This window comes from Podarcis filfolensis, assembly GCF_964270895.1.
Source record: "Podarcis filfolensis genome assembly, chromosome: 1".
Taxonomy (NCBI): domain Eukaryota; kingdom Metazoa; phylum Chordata; class Lepidosauria; order Squamata; family Lacertidae; genus Podarcis; species Podarcis filfolensis.
This window is the reverse complement of record NC_139604.1, coordinates 78294515-78300763: the sequence shown is the minus strand read 5'-3', so window position 1 is coordinate 78300763 and position 6249 is coordinate 78294515.

The following is a 6249-nucleotide window of genomic DNA, read 5'->3' as shown; positions in this document are numbered from 1 at the left end:
CCTTAGACTTGAATGATTGGAATTTTTCCCTCCTGAAATGTGTTCCCTGTGATGCAATTTCTTATCTGAAATGCCTTGTTATTCAAACTGACTGCAGGTCTCCATGTCACTGTAATCTTGTGTAATAAATAGCATTGCTGGATGATCTCAGTTGCCCTCAGGTAACTGGGGACAAGAAATCTGGAATGCATTTAAAGGCGCCTTCTCCAACCCGGTGCCCTCCAGATGTTTTGAACTACAGCTCCCACCAGCCCCAGCTGATTTGGGGAAGCTGATTTAAAGGGATAATGACATATACACACACACAAAGTTTCAACTTATGATGAGGCAGAAAGGCATGGCCTAGCTACTTCTAGTCATTCAAAACCTAATGCAAACACAGTCCAGTTTCATATGGGCACACCACCAGTGTTTCTTCCTCAGCACTGCAGTAGGTGCACATTTTGATTGGTTCTGCACAAAAACTTTGAAGAAGATAAATACAGACTAGATGTTTTATGCCATGAACTCCACAGAGATCTTTGGCTGAAGGGCCGTGTGCAAAATTAATTAATATTAACTAATTAATATTAGCAGCAGTTTAGTACCAGCATATTAGTTAACCAGAATGCTTTTAATAACTAATGTCACTTTTTTAAAACAACAGCAACAATGTAACACAAAACTCTTCAAATCAGTAATAAAAACTAGTACAGATCTTGACAATCAACTGCTTGAAGTGCTATGAATTCCATTCTAGTCCTGAACAGTGAAGCTAAAGAATCTGTGAAAAGAAGAACTTACTGTTATCAAATGAAATTAAGGCTGTAATCCTATATCTACCTAGCAGGGAGAAAGCTCTGTTGACTTTAATGGAACTTATTCCTGAGTATATATGCACAGAAGAGGTGGAAAACCAGTAGCCTGTGGGACAGGTATGACCCATGGGGTTATTGCTCCCTTACTATATTATTTGTCAAAAATAATAGTACAAAATCAGGGTTCACAAGGCACCTTAGAATAGCACAACAATCTCTGAAATGTCCAACAGGCTTAATAGGTTAGAGCCATGCCTAGATTCTACCCACTGGTACCAAATATGACTAAGCCATCTGGATCCAACCCAATATTTTTATCATAAGAACAAACAACTACAATGTAATATAGAAATATTAATTATAATAATATCAGTAATATAATAGCCAATATAATAGTACCATAGCAGTATGTAATAGTAATATAATTATTATGTAATAACAGTAATATACTACTAATATATAATAATATATAATTTCTACTATTATTGTTGTTCAATAATAATAGTAAAATTACATATTTGTGTGTGTAAATTTGCCTTCATGCCAAAGTATATTTTACTTGGCAAATGAAACAACAATAGCAAATAAATCAGCAAAGCCAGTGAACAATTGTCCCTGATAAAGATATTCAAAACACATTGGGAAATATTTATTCAATTACAAGGGCACCCACTACCATTTCCCCCAATATTTAATTTAGCCCTTGCATTTTAGCAAATCAAAGGAGCCCATGAGACATTTACATGATCTTTACACACACACACACACACACACACACACACAGTTTGCTCTTTAGAAACACACTGGGAAATATTAGTCTTGGCTACCACTTTCCTGCAGTTCAGCAGCTGTGGCAGCTGTCGTCATTTTCTGCATTAGCAAGAAAGGTTTCTGTGAATTTATTTCAACAGCCCTGAGGTCTGTGCCAGCGATTGGTTTTACCAACTGTTGTTAAAAAAATTATCATGTAGGCCTTACTATCTACTGGTATCTTTGACATATTTAGATTACAATTCCTTTTCAAAGATTTGGGGATTTTCGTAACGTGTGGTATGTGTTTCTTTGCGTGTGTTCCCCAAGCTAGTGTCAAATTAACATTGGGCCAAGATAACAATTCCCTTCATTTCTCTCTCTAGCTCAAAGTAACAAGGTCCTCCAGTATTGCTTAATATCTGGCATCCTGTTTGGTGTCAAATGAAGGCAGCTGTTAATATGAATAAGAAGATAGTCAAACGCCAGAAACTCATAGCATTTTCTCCTCTGATAACACAAAGCGTTTTGCCCTTGATAATGGCAACTTACATTATGGTGCGATTACTATGACGGATGACAATGATTCTTCTGCTCCTTTAAAACGATCTCCTGGCAGGGCATGAATGCTGCTTCAATTTCAATTACAGGAAATATGAAGTTCTGGTGGAACCTTGTCCTTTCTCCTTTTTAAAAAACCTGAAGTGTGTTCAAAGACTTCATGCTGAGAATAGAGACTAGTTATAGAGTCAAATATTAATAGCCTGTGAGCCAAACTAAACACGATGGTAAGGTAAAAGGTAAAGGTACCCCTGCCCGTACGGGCCAGTCTTGCCAGACTCTAGGGTTGTGCGCTCATCTCACTCTATAGGCCGGGAGCCAGCGCTGTCCGCAGACACTTCCGGGTCACGTGGCCAGCGTGACAAGCTGCATCTGGCGAGCCAGCGCAGCACACGGAACGCCGTTTACCTTCCCACTGGTAAGCGGTCCCTATTTATCTACTTGCACCCGGGGGTGCTTTCGAACTGCTAGGTTGGCAGGCGTTTGGACCGAGCAACGGGAGCGCACCCCGCCGCGGGGATTTGAACCGCCGACCATGCGATCGGCAAGTCCTAGGCGCTGAGGTTTTACCCACAGCACCACCCGCGTCCCACAAAATGCGTCCCACGATGGTAGCTAACCCATATGTTAGAATCAAGCTGTGGCTGAATCCAGAGAGAGAGGGAGGGAGGGAGAGAGGGAAAGCTTAAAGTGTATTGGGTTGGAAAGAGGGTAGTGGTGCTGGATCCTTCCCCTGCGTGTGCTTTCCCCCTTCATATTGTTCCAGCTGTTTTTCTCCCAGTGAGGCTCCAAAACCAGAAGCAACAGCTTCCAAGAGAAAAGCAACATTAAAAAAAAACTGGTTTGGGGTTTTCTCTTGGTTTAGCATCCTGTTCTGCATGTCTCTAAAGGGATGTGCACACAGTGAAAGAATAGGAATATCTGGCACAACCCACACTGAGTGGTACCACTCTCATGTCTAGTTTGGTCCTAAGCAGTCCATTCTGAGTGTTTGGTTCAGCTTCTTGAAAGGTTTCATGAATCCACCTGTCAGTTTTGTGAAGAATGTGAGAGACCTGCTGATTCAGACCAAAGGAATATCTAGCCCAGCATCTCATTTTCCACAGTGGCCAGATAGTTGCCTACGGGATCCCTAAGAAGCTGAACACAAGCCCCATCTTCTATGACTGGTGTTCACTCTGAAACTGGAGTTAGCAGATAGCCATCATAAATCTTATCCTCTCTTTTTGAAGCAGTCTAAGTGAGCACCCATAGTTTTAGTTTTGCACTGCATGAAGACATACCTCTATATACCCACCAGTGATGTAACATTTCCTTGTTTGCACCACACTGACCTCACTGCTGCCTGGCCTCTTCCACTGCTGGTCAGTGACAGGAGGCTAAATGCCCTCACCTCATCTCACTGTCCAAATCCCTGAGCATATTGCTCTACAGTGGTACCTTGGGTTAAGAACTTAATTTGTTCTGGAGGTCTGTTCTTAACCTGAAACTGTTCTTAACCTGAAGCACCACTTTAGCTAATGGGGCCTCCTGCTGCCACTGCGCCGCCACTGCACGATTTCTGTTCTCATCCTGAAGCAAAGTTCTTAACCTGAGGTAATATTTCTGGGTTAGCGGAGTCTGTAACCTGAGGCGTATGTAACCTGAAGCGTATGTAACCCGAGGTACCACTGTACTTTTTTTTTTTTTGAGGTGTGGTGACTAGCACCAGGGTAGTTGTCCCACAGATTTGTATGCAGACATTGGTGCTCTGCGGCACCAACTGCTCCTAGATCCATAAGAGGACCTGTCTTCTTATTCCAGGGCTGGTGAGGGACTTTTAAGTTTGCTTAAGGCTGAGTACGCAATGGCTACTGGGTCATTAGCTCTGTAGTCTTACCGACACTCTCCAAAAAGGTTAGTGAGACAGGATTTACCATGCTTGTCTTACTTTGGCATGACTTGTGCTTCTATAGGCTTGATAATTTCACCCCTAATAATGTTTTCCACTATTTTTCTGTGCTCCCTTCCATAGGATTATCCAGGAATTAATAAACACATGGAAGTAGTGCCAGGTGAGTCAGGGTTGCACATGAACCTGTGCCCAGACTCTGCATGCATACAAGTAGTATACAAGAGGTTCACTCTGGATTTGCCAGGGGACCTGATTCTGTGCTCAGGGCCCAGACGTGTACAATGTGGACATGCATAGGTGCTGTACACGGGTTCAGAAGAATGCATGGAAGTCAGGGGGTGGAACCCAATCCTCTCTGGTCGATGTGCACATTTGCTCACACTGTATTGTCATGTGAAAAGGGCTATTGTCTATTCCTAAAGTGAACTTTGCTCTTGGCAAGTATGTATGCTTAAACTTTCCCACCAAGCTGGCAAAGATTCCTTTGAGTATTTCCCAGCCAAATTAAATTTAGGAGTTCTACATATCCCTGGTTTTGATCAGCCTTCATTTTTTTTTCCCTGCTAGGTTTCTGTCACCGCGTCTGGATAAAGATGTGAATGAACTGCAGTCAGCTCACAAAGCTCTACTTAAAATCAGCTTTTTAAAAACTGGCACGGTGGCTTAACAGGCTGACTTGTTGATCCTGCTGGACTCAAAAGATTGTTGTTTGGTTCCTGGCATCCCCAACATGATTGAGAATTCCGACTACAATAACTTAGCAGAAACTTTCCATGTGTCCCCGTGCCAGGAAAAGGGAGATACTCCTTGCAACAGTTGCTCCCTCAGGGTGGAGGAAATTAGAGGGAGGGAAGCATGGAGAGAATTACAGCTACTCTACACTACTGAGCTGGCTCATGTGGTGATATTATTGGCTGACAAAGCCTTGGTCCATAAGAACTCTCAAGCCAAATCATCTTTTGGAGAGATGTGTGGCGGTGTTTTTAGGACACACTCCTGCACAGAGCAAGGCTGGAAAAGTCATGCGGACGAAGGCATGGCTATAAATCGACCTTTTCATTTTAATCTGCAAACATTCTTTTAAATATATAAATTGGCCTAGATTGAATTGGCCTAGATTGTCAATTGTTCACAGGGAACACAAAAACAGTGGCCTGTCCACAATTGTTGCCAGAGGAGGAGACAGAAGCATTTGCCCACACAATTAACCTTGTGAGGACAAATGAAAGCCTGAAGAGGAACAGGAACATTTAAGAGTTTGCTATAGTTCATTGAGAAGGTCCTGAATATACATAGACCAGGCGTTGGGAACCTTTTTTCAGCCTGAAGGCTAAATTCACCTCTGGGCAGCCTTCTGAGGGCCATATGCCATTGGTGGGTGGAGCCAGAGGCAAAAGTGGGCACATCAACTAATGAAAAACTTTACCTTTGTGCAGTAAACTAGTTCCTACACACACTCACACACCCCTTCATCCTTCATCCCAACTATCAGGAGGCATTATGAGAGTGCCAAGGACACATTACAATCATGTGTGAAGTAGGGGGAGTGTGGGGGCAAGTTCGAAGTGCCAGAGAGGCCTGGTGGAACACATTTGGGCCTCATGTTCACTGCCCCTGATATACGCCACAGAAGTTAGGAAACGTCATCAAACTGTAGATTTGGCGTCATTGGTTCTTTCCATTGTGCATTCTGTTTCTGCAAACAGCAACACTTGCCTGTGGAACCCACCAATATACAACTCTGATTTTTAAGTGTTGCTTGCAACACTTGCAACATCTGTGATGAGTGTTAAAAAGGAAAAGCTCGCCTAATAAGAGATTCTCGATTGCGAAAACTTTTCTGTCCCCTTCCTGTTATTTAAATGGCAGACATAGTTTGAAGGCAGAGTGAAATTTCAGAGAGTCTTGGTAATAAAGCAGTCATTTACAGTGCAAACCATGTGATAGTTCTCCAAGGCTGTTCCCAAAGTGAAAATTGTTCTACTGGATATATGATTTCCTGTAGTTATTCCCTCCCCCACCCATAGTATGTCTTGTTTTTTCTTTCTTTCTTAAGGAAGCTAAATTCTCTGCCACCTAAAGAGTTTGGCAAATACATTATAACTTTGTTCCCAGCTGTTCCTATAGCTGAACAATACATTTCACTGATCTCCGCTAAAGAACTTGCCTTTGACATTATGAAGCCATAAACCCTATATAAGCAGTACCCAAAATAAAAAAAAATAAGCATGCCATTGTTAACCTAGT